Here is a 19,825-nt window from a genome sequence, read left to right on the forward strand (position 1 = left end):
CTGCTAAATAGGAAGAATTCTGACTCTCCTTACCATGAGGACCCTCAGAAACTATGGTACCCTTTTTGCACGTATTTGCCTCCTGCTATCCCATTTATATCTCGAAAACTGCTGGCCAGAGTGAGCTCCTCTTTCATGAGAGCCCAATAAAGGCTCTCTTCCTTCACCAGGCAGACACCCCACACACTCCCCAGTCCAGCAGGTGCTTCCCTCAAGACACAGGTCCAATCAGCCTGTGCCTGTTACAGGAGCAGCAGGAAGGCCCAGGAGCAGGCTCTCCTGAGCCCCACATGCCACTTAGGAGACCTGCACTGCACTCACCACTGTCTCCATCCCTCTCAACTCCTGGGTCCCCTCCTGGGCAGGGACGCCCACCTCATATTTTTCTGCTTTTATTTGTAATTCTATCCTGGTCAGGTTTTGAATCAGGGCCTCACCAGACTTGAAGACAGTTTGTTATGCTCGAATTCAGGACCCCCAAAGACCACCAGAGACCCAAGATTGATGTAAGCAGCAAAGAGGTGTTTATTGTGAGCTAGCTCAGTCCTCTGCACGCGCACACACAGCAACTGGTAACGCTGAGAGGCCCCGAACCCAGGGTTTGCAGCATTTTTATACATTCTTTGGAGAGGGCAGGGACTTCACATACATCATAGACTCTTTTAGCAAATCATCACACACCGCGGGAAAATCAAATAACAACTCTAAAACATGATCAGCACATTCACTGGTGGGAACAAGTTGTCTAGGGGTGATTGGTCAGTACAAAGGGGGTATTCATTTGAACTGATTGGTTTAAGCCAAGAGGGGTGTACGTGCTGAGCTACATGGTTTCCCAACACCATAAACTACTGGGAGGGTCATCTGGCACCCCAGGTATTTCCCTGTCTCATGCTGATTGGTGGCTGCTAGGGGGCTGCTATGGGTCCCCACCTAGCCTGACTGAGTCAGGGACACCTGGCACAGCAGATCTCTCCTGTTATTTGTAGATAAACAACTTAGCAGGGTGGGAATGTGCCTAGGAGTGCTCTGTGGGTTTTTCCAAGGACAAAGGTCATGTCCCTTCCTTGGACAGGCTTTGCTCTGAGATAGAGGCTGGTTTTTCATTCCCCCCTTTGTCTGGAAACTTGGGAACCAATCATGGTTTCCTCAGTTGGGGGCCTATTTGGGCAGGTTCTACATCTTGGTAAACAGTAATCCTCAGGGGACAGTCTTCAACTTCCCAGACTTACTTAAAATTGGCCTCCTAGATCCAACCTGACTCGATTTACCTATCTACACTGCCTATCCATTTTTGGCTTTGTTCCCCCCCTAATTTTAGAAACTTTATTGCTGTGTGGAGAAGGGGCGACGACTCGTTCTGGCTGCTTCAGAGCTGAAAAGGGGTGTCAAACATGAGGGGGCTTGAAGATGTGTGGGGGCGACGTGGGGACGTGAGTTCCCTTTTAGAGGTCAGTTCCATTTGAGGTCTGGTTGGGGAAAAACAGGTTGTCATCTGGGGATGGGTGCTTCTATGAGAGAAACAAAAACCATGAGTACTGAATAAGTGTTGCAGCAGCTGGAACATGTCACTATACATAAGTTCCCTCACCAGGCTTTAACATCCTCAGTTACCAGGACTGTAAACATAACATTTAACTTTTAGGGTTACAGATGTCCTTCCCCTTAAGACACAGTTTAATAATTTAATGTCATCTGATCTTGCAAAATCCTTTTACTAGTTTGACCTCTGTGTCTAATAGAGAAATCTTTAATTCTGTTACTTAGGGCTGGATAACCATACTAGTAAACACTAAGCCTACCTGTGTGGGTTAGAAATTAAGGCCTTAAACTAAAAACTACTCTGGCAGTTCCTTTTGATAGTTATCAGGCATTCCTACCTAAGAATCTCTTTTGCAGCCTCCAGTTTACTTATTTATGGAAGTTACATTTAACTATTATTATTATTTAAAATGCCCAGGAATAGCTGTGTTTTGGCTTTGACTGTCTTTGCTAAGTGTTTAAGATGAAGCAAGTCAAACTGACTTTTGTTTCTATCTATTGTTAACAGTCAGCTGAGTTTCCCTGGGAGTCCTCGGGAAACTTATAGCAGCTTCTCAGTTCTGCTAGTGCCATTTGTGCTAGGATGGGTCCAGGCCTTACTTGACCATGTGGCTTCCCTCGGAAGCATCAGGGATGTCTCCTTTTTTTGATGACCCTCCTCTTCACAGCAAATGCACTGATTGGCTTTCGGTCCCCCACTGGTCTCATTAATCTCCCTGATCGGGAGGTTATGTGGCCCAGAGTTGCAAAGCTCTTTAGAGATGTCCCCTCTTCCCTGATTCAGACTGACTCAGAGGGCAAGAGCCAAATATTGGTTTTCTTGGCCCTTTAAATTTAACTAATTTTAAAACTTAATCTTAAACATCTAGCAAATAAATTTCAACAGCCTTATATTAAGAGTACTGGGCTTTAATGTCTATCTCTCTATCCTGTAGGTGATAACTCCTTATCTTAAATTAATCCAGGTTGTGAGTTCTTAAATCAGTACCTCTGCAAAACATTAAAAGGCAATCTTTAAGCCATTTTGAAAACTACAAGATAAAATTATCAAGAGTAAAAACATATTTAGTTCATGTAATAGCTACTTGAATTTTGGCAGAGTTACACATTATAATCCCCTGTTTGAGATCCTGGTAATCGTGACAAAAACTAACCTTTGGACACAACTTTAAATGTACTGAAATCTGGCCTACCTCTTTCGTAGTCACTTTCACATGTAGTGGGATGGGACATAGAGCCTTATCTCAGGTAAGGCGGGGCTCTTCATGAATCTTACTATAGCTCTGAAGCTGATCTTTGCTTTTTAGACATCATTTTATAAAGCCTACATAAATTGTTGTTCAAGTTTACATGAATATTAGCTAACACAATATAATATCACACCTAAAACATGAATTAAAGAAAAGCTGAAAGCTTTTAACCTTTTGTAGAAAAGTAGCAAAGTCCTTTTGTGTTTTGCAATAAAACCTTTACATAGATTAGGCTCTCATTAACTTAAAAATACAGTGTAAAAAGTAACATGGAACTTTACATAACTTATTGATAACAAGTCCAGTTATAGAACACAAATGATATAAATAAATCTCCAACATGTTTTCTTTTTTAAGTCTAAAATTACCATACAACTTTAGAACACAGCTTGATATAATGCTCTTTCTAAAATTTCTACCTTATAGACTTGTATACCTGGAAGATATGAACACATTAATAGCACCAATTACATTGATGTTTTTATATTAACCAAATTTAGCTTTTAAAGAAATAACATAGCACAATTTTCTAAAACAACAGCACTTGTTTAACCAGCTGTTTAATTTTCTTTTTAAAGAGAGAGTGAGAGAGGAGAGAGAGAGAGAGAGAGAGAGAGAGAGAGAGAGAGAGAGAATTTTTTAATATTTATTTTTTAGTTATCGGTGGACACAACATCTTTGCTTGTACGTGGTGCTGAGAATCGAACCCGGGCTGCACGCATGCCAGGCGAGCGCGCTACCACTTGAGCCACATCCCCAGCCCCAGCTGTTTAATTTTTTAAGATTACTTGCTCAAAAACTTACACTTATAAGCAACTTACACAGACCTTCTTTATATCATTTACTTAAACCCTCTTAATTACTTAATCATATAGACTCTTATCGAGAAACACATTTTTCCTCTATTAAATCCATACCTAGAACCTTCTAGTTTCTCTTTTTTATCTGTTTTTTAACTGCCTGATATATGGACATACACACATATAGACATACTGACATACAACACATAACACAAGTGTGCACACATACACAAGGCCTTGTAGCTGTTTTTTCAGGTGAAATCTCCATTGCAATGTTTAAAAACTCCACAGTTGATCAAAAATAGAACTGATCAGAAAACATTAACTTGTTTTCTGATCAAAAAAAAAAAAAATACAGAATCTAAGAAAAAGCAAGAGTCCTAAAAAAAATGACCGGCCAGTAATTAGTAAATACCATACAATTTACTTTTTGGTTTGGTCTAGTTTGAGTTCAGGTAAAAAGACACTTTTACTCTTTTTTTTTCCTTGGGCCTCAGATCTGTCTCCTACTGAGCTCCAGGCTTCTTCTATTTCAATATCAACTGAAGTCCTGGCTGAGGTCTGGAAGGAACTGGGAAAACTGGAATTCTGAGCAGAAACCTCATGCCTAAGGCATTTTAACCATAAGTCACAATTTTCAGGTTTGGATGTTGAAAATTATGATACAAGTTTAAGATGTAATTTTTTACACTAGAAAAACTTGCTCACACAAAACTGAAAATAGGATCTCTACCATCAGAAGAAAGCCACTTTTTTTTTTCGTTCTGAAGTTCCTAAAGTAGTATTAAGTTACATTAAATCGCCTGAAAAAGAACTACACACTACCATGTATATCTAAAAGTAAGCTTTTAAAAATTTCCAAGACTGTTGCTTTTCAATGTTATTTCAATAAGCCAGACCAACGTTCCAATTCAACATTTTTTTTTTAATTTTACACATTGAGGGGAACAGATACTATATCATAATTTACTATTTTCATCCTAGTTAATGCACTGGTACACCTAGTGAAATCTTTTCAGACTACCCAGTTCAAAATTGATGAAAAATGAAACTAAATGATTGGGAGTTACTTGCCAACTTGGAAGTAGAGTTCTTTTTTTAATTTTCTATCCTAAGTATTTAAGTTTTCTAGCATGAGCTATCTGAAATCTCAAACTAAACAATTACTTACACCCAACTTTTAACTGCAAGATTGTGCAATGCTTTAGAAACCCATTCAGATACCAGATTGTTAAAATAAAAAAATCATCTTTTAGATACATATTTAGCCAAGATCATCTAAAAATGTCTCTCTTACCAGCTTAAGGAGCACAGCACATTTTAAACATTGGGGCAGTAAAACAGACTATTGAAAGTTATCTATGACCTTAGAGAACCTGGGCAGATTTTACTAATTATCTTATGTCTTTCTCAGCCTTACAACCTGAATTGCTAACATTTTTAACCTGAGAAGGAAGGGGAGCATCCAGGAGGAATGGATGCCGGGTTGGGAGTGTTGCGTAGCCCATACGGAGGCAAATGTGATTGGGGCTTTCCCTCAGTGCCATTCATCTACCGATCACCCTAGATACCCCTGAGGGCTGTCGGGAGGGGGCTCAAGAGAAAGGACCTTAGGAATACGACTGAGGGTAGCCCAGACCAGAATTCCGCAGTTGTTCCAAACTCTTTCCTCCACCTCCACGCATCCGAGGTAGATCGGGATTCAGGACACTGTGTACTCACCCCAATTGCTCTCCGGGCCCAGACAGAAAAGTTGGAAGCGGCTTTGGCAGAACCCAACATGCCTGCTCTGTATAGAACAGGTGATTGAGAGCTGCCTAGGCCGGGAAACCTCTCACCCGAGTCTTGAAGTGCCGCAGTCTCTGGCTGGGCACAAATCACGAGTCTCCACACAGCTTGTAGATTCAAACAGCAATTCTTTATTCCCGAACTCACACCGGCCGTCTACAAACACGCTCTGAGGGAATCCACGTTCTCTGCCCAAATCCACTCTCTCCCAAATCCACTACTCTGCCCCAAATCCACACCGCATGGGCTTCTGTCTCCCAAATATACTGTCTGACCCTAAGCACTCAAGAGGAACTCAGCAGCAGGATACGCCCTATTCTAAAGGGGGAACACCCTAATCTCCTATTATGCTAAACCGCCCTATTCTAAAGGGGGAACACCCTAAACACGGATCCTGCCCTGGTCCTTGAGCAAGGTCACCTTTCAGAAGTCCTTCCACTAGACAGCATGGGAGTAAGCTGGCAAGGAATTTGTCATACCTACTTGGCTGATGGCTCCCAGCATTGAAGAGTGACGGCTGCACTAATTGCGTTTAAGTAGCCGTCGGGTGCCCACCTTACCTCCAGAAGGAAAGAGAGAGAAAGATGCACCTCAAACAGACATGGGGTGCGTGCACTTACCTCGGTGTAGAATCTCGGTCTGGGACAGAATTTATGACTGAAAGTTCGGCTCCCATCCCCAAAGCCAATTAATGCCAATTTAATAACGAGGACAGGGTTTTGAGAAAAGTTAAAGCCAGATGTCAAAGTTCTTAGATTCCCAGCAGGCATTTCCCTCTGCAGTGGGTGCACTCAAGCCAACTACAGGAAGAAAAGGAAACACTGCTTCCCTAATCTCGCTTACAATTTAGGTTAAAATTTAGCTAAAGTTACCTCCACACATCTAAGGCAGATTGGAATTTGGGACTCTGCATCGGTCCAAAGTAAAACAATGCCATCACACTTAACAGAGACACAGACAAAAAGACACACAGAGACACACAAAGACATAGATTCCCTTTTCAGATTGTCAAAAAAATGAAAGTGGGTGCTGGCCCCAAGCCAACTGGGGCCTTCCCTTCAGACAAACAGATTGGGGGAGCATCCCCCTCAGATTGGGTCTGATGACCCCAGACTGGGAGATTAGTTCTCTTGCCAGGGTGTTGGGGTGGAGACAGACAGGACAATAGAAATAAACACACATAACAAAATTCACAGCGCGGCCACAGAATTTGCAGCGCGTCGTGGATTGCTACCCAGAAACTAAAGGCTCAGACGGACCGCGGATTCGTCAGCTACAAATTGCTTAACCAAATACTTCACAAAATACTTTACTACAGGCAATCCACTCAGAACCAAGAAAGGGGCCGGGGACGTCTCCCACAAACCCCATCGGCTGCCCTTCGGTGCATCCACCTGGACCTTTTGCCGACCTCACAACACAAAACCATAACTGCATGCATCCAGAGTACATTTTCTTACACATCGGCAATGCCTTTACTTACCGGCCAGGTTTTCATCACCTCTCGATCGGGGTGTCTGGGTAGGCTTATTAGGGGGATCCCAGGCGAGCCCCCATATGTTATGCTCGAATTCAGGACCCCCAAAGACCACCAGAGACCCAAGATCGATGTAAGCAGCAAAGAGGTGTTTATTGCGAGCTAGCTCGGTCCTCCGCACGCACACACAGCAACTGGTGGCGCTGAGAGGCCCCGAACCCAGGGTTTGCAGCATTTTTATACATTCTTTGGAGAGGGCAGGGACTTCACATACATCATAGCCTCTTTTAGCAAATCATCACACACCGCGGGAAAATCAAATAACAACTCTAAAACATGATTAGCACATTCACTGGCAGGAACAAGTTGTCTAGGGGTGATTGGTCAGTACAAAGGGGGTATTCGTTTGAACTGATTGGTTTAAGCCAAGAGGGGTGTACTTGCTGAGCTACATGGTTTCCCAACACCATAAACTACTGGGAGGGTCATCTGACACCCCAGGTATTTCCCTGTCTCATGCTGATTGGTGGCTGCTATGGGTCCCCACCTAGCCTGACTGAGTCAGGGACACCTGGCACAGCAGATCTCTCCTGTAGATAAACAACTTAGCAGGGTGGGAATGTGCCTAGGAGTGCTCTGTGGGTTTTTCCAAGGACAAAGGTCATGTCCCTTCCTTGGACAGGCTTTGCTCTGAGATAGAGGCTGGTTTTTCAAGTTTAGACAAGTTCCTTCCGCTTGTGGGTTATAGAATAATTTTAGGAGCACTGGTGTTGGAGCTTATTTTAGAATCTGATAAAATTCAGCATTGACTCCTTCAGGAACTGAGCTTTTCTTGGTCATAAGAATTTGGTCCTACTGCAATCTCCTTCCTTGTTACTGATATTATTTGCTTATTTCTTCTTGATTCAATTTGGGTCCCTAAATTTGTCTGTTTCTCCTAGATTTTCCAACATACTGGCATATAGTTGTTCAACCGCCCTCTACCCAATGATCCTCTGAATTTTCTTGATATCTGCTGTGAGACCTCCTTTTACAAGTCCCATTTTATTGATTTGAGTCTCATCTCTCTAATCTCTAATCTTTCTTTTGTCAATTTCGCTAAATGTTTGCCAATTGTTTTATCCTTCCAAAGAACTACTCTGTTCCCTTGAACTTTGGTGGTGCTCCTCTAGTTTCTATTTCATTATTTCTACCCTGTTCTTGATTATTTCTTTTCTTCTACTAATTCTGGACTTGGTTTGTTTTTATTTTTCTGAGACTTGGGGATGCATCCTTAGGCAATTTACTTAAGGTTTTCTCTCTCTTTATCATGAAGGCATGTGTTCTGCAAATTCCTCTTCATAGTGCTGTTTCTGGATCCTGCAAGTTCTGGTATGCTGTTTTTCCATATTCTTCTGATTCTAGAGAATTTTCAATTGTTGTATAATCTAGAAAATTTTCAATTGCTGTGTAATCTTCATGAGTTTGTGAGGTTTCTGTGGTTTCACCTGCTCCTGATTTTAGCTTTATTTCCTTGTGATTGTAAAGGATACAAGGTGTTGTTTTAGCCTTTTTTTAGAATCTAGACACTTGCCTAATACGTGATGTACCTTGGGGAATGTTCCTGTGCCAATGACTAGTGTGTGTATCCTGCAGCTTTTGCATGGAATATACAGTAAACTTCTGTTAAGTCCATTTGATCTATAGTGAAACTTAACATAGATGTTTCCTTGATGATTGTTCATCTGAAAGATCCACCTCCTGGTGAAGGGGGCCACTGAAGTCACCCAGCTTTACTGTTCTGGGGCTATGGCTTCCTTTTTGCCTAGAAGTGTTTGGTGAAATTGGGTGCTTCGGGGCTGGGATTGTGGCTCAGCGGTAGAGTGCTCACCTAGCACGGGTGGGACCCGGGTTCAATCCTCAGCACCACATAGAAATAAAGGCATTATGTTGTGTTCATCTACACCTACAAGATAAATATTTAAAAAAAAAAGAAATTTGGTGCTCCGACATTGAGTTCATCTAAATATGTGACATTTTTATGATATCTTCTTGCTGTGTTTCCCTTGACAAACACAGAAAGACCTTATTTATTTCTTCTGCCTGGCTTTGGCTTCCAGTGTATTTGTCAGATATAAGCAGGGTGACTTCTTCCGGCCTTCAACTCTATTTACTTAAAATATTATTTTCAATCTCTCCATTTTCTATCTTGCTCTGCTTTGCAGCGGAGGGGAATTTCTTGTAGGCAGTATATTTTGGGGTCTTTTTAATAAATCCAATCCCTCCCTCTGCATCTTTGAAGAACGAAGAATTTGTGCACTTAGGGTTATTCTGAAAGGTGTGGAGTTGTTCTCATCATTTCATTGACATCCTTCTGGTTGTTTTGAGTATTATGTGTTCTCTTCTTCCTGGTTTATTCAACTCAGATGTTCCAGGGTTTTCTAAGTTGATAACATGTGACCCTTACTTATTCCTCATTTGTGTATTCACACATTTCTCTCTCTCTCTCTCTCTCTCTCTCTCTTTCTCTCTCCCCTTGTTTCCATCCAGCCACAGATAGTCATGCAAATCCCATCTGCCTCCTCCCATAGGCCTCTGTAGGGAGACCCCACCTGTCATTCCCTTTCAATGCAACTTTGGAGCTCTCAGTAGCCAGAGTGACTGTCATCCCTTTCCCTAACAGCACTTGGGTGGCAGGGAAGTGATAGTGGACCTGGAAGCTACAGGAAAGCTCAAGGGCCAAAAGGGCACGGTCGATCAGAAGGTCATAGCTGACTCAATAGCCTTGGTGTTCGTCCAATAACCTTAACCTGGTAGCTACATTTACAAATAGACCAAACCACCTAACTGGCACCCTCCATTCAGGTCTACTCTCATTAGGATTATTATTTAAGAGGACAGTGGAATAACTTAAGCCCTCCCCGCCCTTTACAATATGAATGGTATATTTAAGCTCTGTTCCCCATCTTCCCTCTATTCCCTAACAAAATATTAATCAGCAGATAATCTGGCCAAAATGCAAGACCGACTGAATCATCAGTCCTCCAAATGTTTGGGGCTTTGTTGGTTGGTTGGTTCGTTCCCAGCAATTCAGGTCACAACCCATCAAACTGAGTTTAGCTTTCTAAAAGTGATTTCCATTGAACACACTAACAGTCCCTCCCCTCCCAAAATCCTCCCCGTCTGACTTTCATTTTTGATATCAAATATCTTTCAACTGTACTAACAATGCATTTTTGAAATGAAGATAAAGCATTTGACAACTATGACGTTCAAATTAGGGAAAGGCTGATGGATATCCAACAACCTTCTGTTCAAATGAGCGGCGATCCCAGGCATTGATGGAAGCTGCACTTCCCTTTTCCTCTCCTGTGGATCCTCCTGGCTCCTGGCATTAAGGGTCCCTCTAGGGTTCCGCTATGGTATCATGGTCAATCTCTGCCAAAGGCCTGATGTCACAGACCCCGGAATCCACAGCACTATGACTTCACCGCTCTAGGTGCCCAACCGCAGTGGATCCACTGGAGCCCAGAAGCCAGACAAGCCCCTGAGCCTCCCATCCAGCCTGTCCCAGAGGGAGGTTCAAGACAAGCACCAGTCTGGCTCCTGCAGGTAATCCCAGCAGCTAGGGAGGCAGGATGGCAAGTTCAAAGCCAGTTTCAGCAACTTAGCTAGAGACCCTGTCTCAAAAAATAAAAATGGCTGCGGATGCGACTCAGTGGTTAAGCGCCCCTGGGTTCAATCCTGGGTACCAAAAAAAAAAAAAAAAGTGCCAGCTCACATTTGCTGGTACAGGGGAGGACCAAGTGATGGTGCCTCTGTGGGAACAACCGGGTGAGGATGCACAGGGGCAAGGAGACACATCATGGCCACTGGCCCCGGCCACAATGCATTGGCGCCCTCCTCCATCAGGCCCCAACTCACCTGCGTTTTTTTCCACCTTCCATAACCAGTCTAGGACTCCACCTGCCACATGAAGAGGCGGTGATTGACAGTTGATGGGAACCCAGCTCCCAGCACCCAGCGCTGTGCTGCTGAGTATGGAAAGCTTTAGAGTGAAATAGCTCCTCCCTCTCAAACAGCACCCAACACCTTCCCACCCTCTCAGGATGGCTGCACCAGAGAAGCATCCAAGCCTCCCTCCCACCCACCTGCCATCCCAGAGCATCGCAAGAGACAAGCATAGGGTCACCTGCGCTGACAGAAAAGGACCCAGTGTTAAGGCCTGTCTGGAGCAACCCGGGCAATGGGATCCCTGCTTCCTCACTGGCCAGACACCTAGAAGACCAGTCCGGTGCCTGCACACAGCCTATGGGTGATTCCTCGCTCCAGAGGCCAGGACCCGGCTGCCCAACAGGACCCCCAGTGGCTTGTGGGCCGCTTAGGCCCTGCTCACCGGTCACCACCAGCCTGGGATCTGGTGGTGACCGAGGTCAGACCCCACCCCGCATCCCCAGAGCGGCCATGGTGTCCTCAAGCCACGGTGTCCTCAACCTTCTGCTTGAACTGGTCTGTTGATAAAAAGCTTTCAACAGAGGTTTTATGTAACATGATGAACTTCTCTGCAAGGTTTGCACTTGGTTCTTTTTGGAAATATATCTCTAGATTCAAGCTCATTCATACCCCGCGTAGATTCCCTTAATTCATTCAGTTGTTATTTCAATTCGCTTGGATTTCACTGAATGTTTAAAAAGCCTTTCTCCTGAATTCTTTGTCTCAGTTTTCACCCACTTTGAAAACTCTGGCATCAGTGCCAAGAGAGTTGGGAACTTTAGCAGGTGTCAAGTTGCCTTGTTTTGTGAAACTTCTTGTGTTTGTGTTGGAATCTGCACTCCCGTTGAGGTGGATGTCTCTTGCGTTTCTATTTGAGGCCGCTTTTAATAAGCAAGCTTCTCTTGAGGCTGAAGGCTGGGGGATGTGGTCATGTAGTGTTGAGTTTTACTCAAATGCACTTCAACGTCTCTTTTCATTGCTGCATCTCTGGCTGTTTTTAGTGAGATCTGACTCTGCGCGTAGAGTTTGTCTGAGGGACCCAGTTTCTCATATGTCTCGCAAGAGTGGTGACCCTCTGAGAGTTGAGGTGCTGTGACGCACACAGCAGAGTGTCCGCAGTGTGCCCTCCATGTACTAATTCCTGCAGTGGGAAGGGAAGCGCCTATTAGGTGTTAGGAGTTTCCTCAGGCTCAGATGCTGTTGGCTGGGTTCCTTGAAATCACTTCTGCTACTGGCTGCTCTAGTTTTGGTGATGAGCTGGAGCTTTCGACCTCAGTTAGACTCTGGTGCAGTTACAGGGAGAGGCGGTGGCCAGAATCACCCCTGCCCCTCTGTGGCATTTGCCTCCAGTCCCAAGGACCAAGGTATGGGTGGAGCTGAAGCCGAGGCCCCCTGTAGGTGGGGCATCCACAGTAGTTGTGTTATGTCTTTTTTCTTTCTTTCTTTTTTTTTTTTTAAAGAGAGAGTGAGAGAGGGAGAGGGAGAGAAAGAGAGAGACAGAGAGAGAGAGAGAGAGAGAGAGAGAGAGAGAATTTTTAATACTTATTTTTTAGTTATCGGTGGACACAACATCTTTGTTTGTATGTGGTGCTGAGGATCGAACCCTGGCCGCACGCATGCCAGGCGAGCACACTTCCACTTGAGCCACATCCCCAGCCCAGTAGTTGTGTTATTTCTTACCACTGTTGCTGTGTGGTGAGTGTATCAGAGAGGGACTTCAGATCTCATCTGGCTGTGCCCACCTGGGGTGGGCGGCCTGCCGGGGGACATCCCACGTCTGTCATGTGTTTAAACTGCATTGCTGCAGAATGCTGAATCCTGTACCTGTGGTGGTCGCTGGGACCCTCCCTCTTTTACCCTCCTCCACCCACCCCACTCCCCGCCATTCTTCAAGCGGAAGTTACACCAGGGATTGATGAGGACAGTGTCATGGCTACACCAATGTGCAATTCCTCTCTGCTGAGCCAGGAGCACAGCCCAGCTTCAGAGTGCCCCCCCCCAACACGGGCAAAGTGCTGCACTTGGTCCTCAGCACCACAGGAAGAAGAGAAAATAATTTGCAAATTCAGATAAAAACCAAACAAACAACAACAAGCCAAAAAAAATCACTAGCAACATCATTAATAGCAGAAATAGGTGGGAAAATAATATGGAGTAAAATCAAAGTTAAAGCCTGGCATGGTGATGCACTCCTGTCATCCCAGTAGCTAGGGAGGCTGAGACAGGAGGATCGCCAGCCTCAGCAACTTAGCGAGGCCCTGAGCAACTTAATGAGACACTGTCTCAAAATTTAAAAAATAAATAAATAAAATAGAAAAAAGGCTGGGGATGTGGCTTAGTGGTGAAGGACCCTCGAGTTCAATTCCCAGTTCAAAAAAAAATAAATAAATATAAAGAAGAAAAAAAGGGAGAGAAGTAAATAAGCATAAAATAATAAGAAAGAAGTAACAAATCCCTCTTCGCTTTGGCCCTGGATGAGTGGGCAAAATTATATATTTACGACCTGGGCCAGTCCAAGCTGCTCTCCATGTCTTTTTAGGGTGCATACTCCTTGGACAGAATAATGTCTGGGGGTTCATCACCCCTATTCTTTCCTGGGGGGACTCAGCAGGTGCCTAGCAGGAGTGAGTGGTGGCTGGAGTCGGGGAGACCTCTTGGCTGCTTTCGTGTGTCGGAGCTTGGGCAGGGTGTAGAACTGGCCAGGTAAAGGTGCCCGCTGGGGTTATCTGGGCAGTTCCTCCAGGAGCAGGGTGCACACCGTTGCTGGAGTGTGTCAGTGAGCGCGTGCAGAAGGCCGATCTCCACACACACTCTTTCCGCTGTCTTTTCTGCTGTGCACTCGGAGGGCGGGGTAACACCAGCTGGTGACATGACCCCAGTCACCTGTGATGATGGAGGGAGCCCCGGATCTCAGCGATCTGTACTTGGGGGCTGTGGGGATGGTGGCAGATTCCACACCACGTGCCACCCTCCAGTCTGCCGCTGCACAGACCTGGATAACTCCATGGGTTTGTGTCACACTCTCCCTTCAGGGTCGAACAGTCTCAGGGATGCCACCCACTGAGCCTGTGCAGCGATATTTCCGTGAGGTCCCACAGACAGAAAAATGCAGGGGCTTTTTATCTTCCAGAGTGGTAAGTTCAGACAGCAGGGCCCCTGTTAAGGTGGCTCCCAGTTATGGCACGAGGACAATATGCAGGGAAGGGTAGAGGATCCCCCAGAGGCAGTTCACCACACACGCCCCAGGTCTGCCATCTGTTTGGACTACACTGCAGCAAAGCGCTGAGTCCTATGCCTGTCGTGGTCCTGGGACTCTCCCTCTTTGACCAGAAAAGAGAACATGAATTTTACCAAGGGAAATGAGAATTACAGTCCCTTGCTGAGACAGTACTGCCCTCGCCGAGCCCTGCTGTGCTCTCTGTGGTCGGTGCTGGGTGCTCTCTCTCACAGTCCGGCACACTCCTGGGGTTCCTCGGGTCTGTGCCTGTCCTTTTTGAACTTCAGCATCCTCCCGTGGTCACAAACCTGTCTGAATTCCATCTCTGGACAAGCAAGCAAGGGCTGGATGCCTCCAGTCCACCATCCTGCCCCCTGTCCTGAATGGATCCAACTACATCTTCCCCTGAATATTTGGGAGCAGATGCTAAAGAGCTCCAGACCAGGGTTTCCAGGAATTGGGAATTTCCTGCCACCTGCAGGGCGAGTCCCCACAGATTTGTTTTATTACCAGGACCCTGGAGTGTGCCGTAGTGGACTGTCTTCACCAAGGCTGTCATTGTGGGCCGGATATGTTTACAGAATTTACAAGATCACTCCTCAGAGGACTGGGATTGCTCCCGGGGACAAAAGAGGTGACCAAAGATGCCCATTGTGTGATGAAAATGAAGATCTACCAAAAATGGTGGGGCCTGATGTCACGCTCGTTTGAAGACTGGCAATGAACGCCACTTAAATGCCCAAGACTGGGGGAACATGGATATCATGAGATGTAAGCGGCCCTCTCTATGATGGGGTCCAGGCATGTCCCACAGGAACAGGAAAGGCCTCAGAAGTGCCTTGAGGCAGGCGGACTGTGGGCAGTGTCCCCAGGCAGAGTTTACCTGGCTCCACTCACAGTAACTATGTTCCTGCGTTTGTCTCCAGAGGAACGCACCAGCTGAGGGAATCCTGAGGAGCTCTTTGGAGACTGTGTGCTGCCTGGAGAGCTCAATCACCAGGAGGACAGAAAAGATGAGCCACACCTTAAAATGACTCTAGCTCACATATGTCAGGAAACTAGTCTAAGGTGCTCCCTACTGTCCTTCTCCTCATAAAGGTGGACCCCAGAGGTGGGCTGCAATTGAGCCCGTATGAGATTACATATGGGAGGCTCCTTCAGACCTCAGTAAGGAGGAGGGTTTCTCCACATGTAGAATATGAAGAGGATCAAACACTGTGTACAACATCTGAGACAAATTCTAACCTCAATACTGGAGTTTCCTTCATCTAGGACAATTCCTTCCCCTCAGGACCTTCTACATCCCTTCCAGCCAGGAGACTCAGTCCTGCAGCTCATGGAAGGTGGACAGGCCCTTGTGATGTCCTCCTAACCCCTCAGACATAGCAAGACCACACAGTGATAAGCTACAGTTCGCCACACCTGAGGAGGAAAGACACACAAGATGACTCCCAGCTCATCTTGGGGACCCACAGTCATCTGGCTGGCTGGCTGGCAACCCTCTACAAAACCTCACCTATCTCTTCAGGAGATAAGCCCCAGATGGGATATTTCTACTAGTCATGTGTTCAACTACTGTTCCTTTTGACCTTCTCTACTCCTCCCTAAATCAGATCAGATTCACTTCCACCCAGTTATAGATTGGGCCCTCAGGTGCTGGGCTCCTGCATCAGGTTGATGGCTGGGACTGTGGAGAGCTCCCTCTGCTGGCCACAGACCAACAGGGGAATTTCAGGCAGCCCATCTAATCTAAGTGCATGGCAGGGTTTCCAGTTGGCGCGAACTCAGAGGGAGCTCATTGTGCCATGCCCAGCACAAAATGCCTCCTTCCCCCTTCTAACCAAGAGAGTCCTGAGATGTTCAAAATCCAGGCTGAGAAGAGAAAACATGTCTGTTATAGGACAAGAAGAGGTTCACGTCACTCTGGGAAAAGGCAATGGAGCAGGTGTTAGGTATGTGGCGGCGACTTGGTGGCAACTTAGAACAAAGCAGCCCGCGCCAGAAAAGAACATCAATCAGATGCCCGCGGAAACGCCTGTCAATCAGCCAGATCTCCTAAAGCCTGTCAATCAGCAGGACCCCCCCTGGCCAATTCTGGAGTTCAGCCAACTCCCCTGACCAACTCCAAGGGGGCAAGGGATCCTAGAAACACCTTTTCCTGGCCCAAGCCCTTCCCTTCCTGCTGTAAGCCCCATAAAAGTCCAGTCCGGTCGAGCTTCCACGCGGTTTCTCCTCAGACCCTTCCCCTGTGGGTCTGATCGAGTTCCGCCCAGGAGTGATATCTCAATAAAGCCTGTTCAGTGGCCCTTTTAAATCTGCCTCCTTTGGTCACTGCCTGCCCCGACTGATCTGACAGCAGGTTCTGGAGCCAGATGGCTACAGGCAGAAGCTGAATGGATGAGAGCTGCCTCACATCCTGATGCACTACATCACTTCTCTGAGACACCCCACTGAATAGACTGGGCTCCCCAACAGATGTGGAATACAAACGTCACTCCAAGGGAGACCCTGTCTCTTGGCCTATAGATCTATTCTTGAAAAATGAGGCATCCCCGGTACTGGCCTAGTCAAAATGTCTCTTGGTTTTAAGGGACGGTGGCCCAAATACCAGTGCACCCTTTGGAAAATAAAGAGAAAACTCACGCTTGCTGTCATTGCTTCCACTTGTCACCTACTTACCTGACCAGGAATGCACTGCCTTATCTGTCACATCCACCAGGGGACCCCACTGCACATGTTTTGTCCTTTCTAAGGTGGCTTCCTCTTTTTTATCCTTTGTGCTGTTTGTGAGTCTTGGGCCAATCACGGACATGAACATCTCACCCAGAGAGTGCAGGCCTGGCATCCGGGAACCTGGGCCAGGAAGAACAAGGATGGAAAACTCACTTTGGGTTTGAACCTAGGAAAACACTAATTCAAGGATGTCCCATATTTTTGAGGGACGGGTGGCAACCAGCTTTGACAAAGGAGGAGCAATACAGGAATGGTAGGAGACTACTTTCTGGGCAAACAAGCCAGTTTGTCAGATTTTAGTGCTAAAGAATGACTCAAATGCTTCCAATTTGTGGACCAGTAGGGGACTCACAGTCGTCTGGCTGGCAACCCCTTTGCGGTCATCATGCTCATTGTCACAACCCTACAGCTCTCAGCCGCATCAGAGGATTGAGGTCAAAGGGCCAACCACTGCTCCAAAACTGAATTGGCTAGAAATTCAAACCATCAGCTTAACTGAGCAGGGGCTTCTGCTGGAGACTGTAGCCGTGTAGGAAAGCTGACACTGTCATTGGCGAATAGCTGGAGGTACAGCGTGGTCACATGGACAACTAAAACCCATGACCTGGGGCTCCTTACACTTTCACGTGTTTACCTCCAGTTATCCCACCAGTTTTTCAGAACTAAAAATCAGAGAAAGCTTCCCTCATGCTTCCAGTAAGGAGCAAAGAATCCAAAGCATTCAGCGCTGTGTCCACCCGGCTCTATTCTCCTTTTCATGAAAAGAACTTTGCCCTCAGGAGAAACCATCTGAGCAGAGCCTAACCAGCTCAGCTTCCGACAGAGTCTCCCTGGCCTGGGGGTTAAGAGACCCAGGTATTGAAAGAATCAAAGGCGTGCTTAGAAATCACATGTGCAGAAGGATGTGCTACCAAAATAAGTCTAGCAAGAGAGCACACTGGGCAGGAGGTCTGCCCAGATTTTAATGCCCACTGCAGCACTGCCCTTTGCTCTGGTAGGAGGAGTTCAGGGTTATAATCTATGTAACCGACTCATTTAAAACTGGGGAGGGAAAGGGGAAGGGCTATATTTATGATCGGATCACCTACCTCACTACAGGCATTATGATTGGAAGACTCAGGACAAAGGGAAATATACTGGGGGGCTCAAAATGGGTACATTTCAACTACATGTTTTTTTTAAGTATTTTCTATTTGATCTAATTAGTTTCACATAATAGTAGAATGCATTTTGACACATCATACGTATATGGACCATAACTTCTCATTTGTCCGGTTGCACGTGATGTAGAGTTATATAGGTCATTAATCATATATGCACATAGGGCAATAATGTCCATTCTACTGTCATTCCTATCCCCATGTCCCCTCCCCTCCTTTCACTCTCCTCTATCTAGTCCAAAATACCTCTATTCTCCCCCCTACTTCTTATTGTAAATTAGTATCCACAAATCAGAGCAAACATTTGGCCTTTGATTCTTAGGGTTTGGTTAATTTCTTTTAGCATTATATTCTCCAGCTCCATCCATTTACCACCAAATGCTATAATGTCATTCTTCTTTGAGGTTGAGTAATATTCTATTAGGTAGATATACCACAGTTTCTTTATCCATGCATTTGTTGAAGGGTATGGGATTTTTGTAACTTAAAAATAGCTCCATATGTTGGAAAAAACATATAACAGCAGCAGCACCCCAGAGGAAAACCCCAACATGGCATCTAACGACCCTCTTTCTCCTCTTTGTTTCTTTCACTGGAGCGAAACAGCGCCAATGTTCAAACCCTGCTGATGGGAAGCCTTATCCCCAATAAGATTTAACTTCTTGGGCTCCAGAACTGACATATGGAAGAGCTTGCCAATAAACGGGCGACCTGTTATGTACCTCAGCCCTGCAACCTCTCCTTAGACCTATATAAACACACAGCCTTTAGTAATAAAGTGGGAACCTCTTTGGTGATCTGTGTCGTGTGGTGCGGCGTCTTCCAGTCTTCCAGTCTTCCACCATAGGGCTGGGATTGTGGCTCAGCTGTAGAACGCCCGCCTAGCACGGGCAGGACCCGGTTCAATCCTCAGCACCACAGAGTAAAAGAAAGGCATTGTGTTGTGTCCACCTACACCTAAAAAATAAATATTAAAAAATAAAATAAAATAAAAATAGCTCCACCTCAACTACAATTAAAAAATAAATTTAAAAAAATAGCTCCACCTAACTACACACTATGAAATTTAGGTTTTGGATTACAACAAACACATTTTTGTTACATATTAGGAAACTCAGACTACAGGTTTAACTTTGAAGAAAAGAGAACATGAATCTTCCTAAGGGAAGGACGCAAATCTAGGCCCCCACTAGACTTTCACCTGGGAGAAGGGAATATCTACCTCCAGTTCCCTCTGAGCTTCCTCCAGTCACACCTGAGGCAGAGGAATGAGAAGGACTTGAGGAAGTCACAGCCCAGCGTCTCAGGCTCACTCACTGCTTCCTCCCTCCACACCTCCCCCTGCACCTCCAGGCCCTCCATATACTAACAGCAGGTTTCAGCAGAAGGAGCTGCAAGTCTCAGACCTTATGAAGAAGAAATCCCTACGGAAACCAAAGTCACAAGTACATCAAAAATAAATATACCACGTCAGAGGCCGTGGCTCAGTGGCAGACCACTTGCTTACATATGTGAGGCACCAGGTTCCATCCTCAGCACCACATATAAATAAGCAAAGTAAAGATCCATTGAAATATATATTTTTTTTTCTCACAGAAAATATAAAATAGGGGGAAAAACAGCCACACTGTGTTGAAGATGAGCCTTCTCTGTCATATCAGGGGGTGGGGGTGGGGTGGGGGTCGGGGTGGGGTGGGGGGTGGGGGGGTGGGGGGGTGTGGACCCTCTGGGGACTTCCCAGGCTGATCCTGCAGGGAGGTTGGTGGCGCACTTGGCCCCATATCCCAACCATTATTCCTTACCGCCTTAGAGAAATTTCCATCTCTGCAAAATTTCGGTTTCCTTTCTTTAGAAAGCTCAGTTTCGTTTTCCCTGTGGCGAGAGGC

At 45.7% G+C, this 19,825-nt stretch overlaps 1 long non-coding RNA gene across 1 annotated transcript; it reads right to left on the minus strand.

The window, feature by feature from the left end:
• Nucleotides 1-599: 599 nt before the first annotated feature.
• On the minus strand, nt 600-19,824 carry LOC143637912 (uncharacterized). Its single transcript, XR_013154521.1, has 4 exons — nt 19,742-19,824; nt 18,726-18,896; nt 16,726-16,899; nt 600-1,511 (listed from the first exon to the last, which is right to left on the minus strand). It is a non-coding gene; the product is annotated as an uncharacterized LOC143637912 (long non-coding RNA).
• Nucleotide 19,825: the final 1 nt, after the last annotated feature.

Source organism: Callospermophilus lateralis, chromosome 1 (genome assembly GCF_048772815.1).
Source record: "Callospermophilus lateralis isolate mCalLat2 chromosome 1, mCalLat2.hap1, whole genome shotgun sequence".
In the NCBI taxonomy this organism is placed as follows: Eukaryota; Metazoa; Chordata; class Mammalia; order Rodentia; family Sciuridae; genus Callospermophilus; species Callospermophilus lateralis.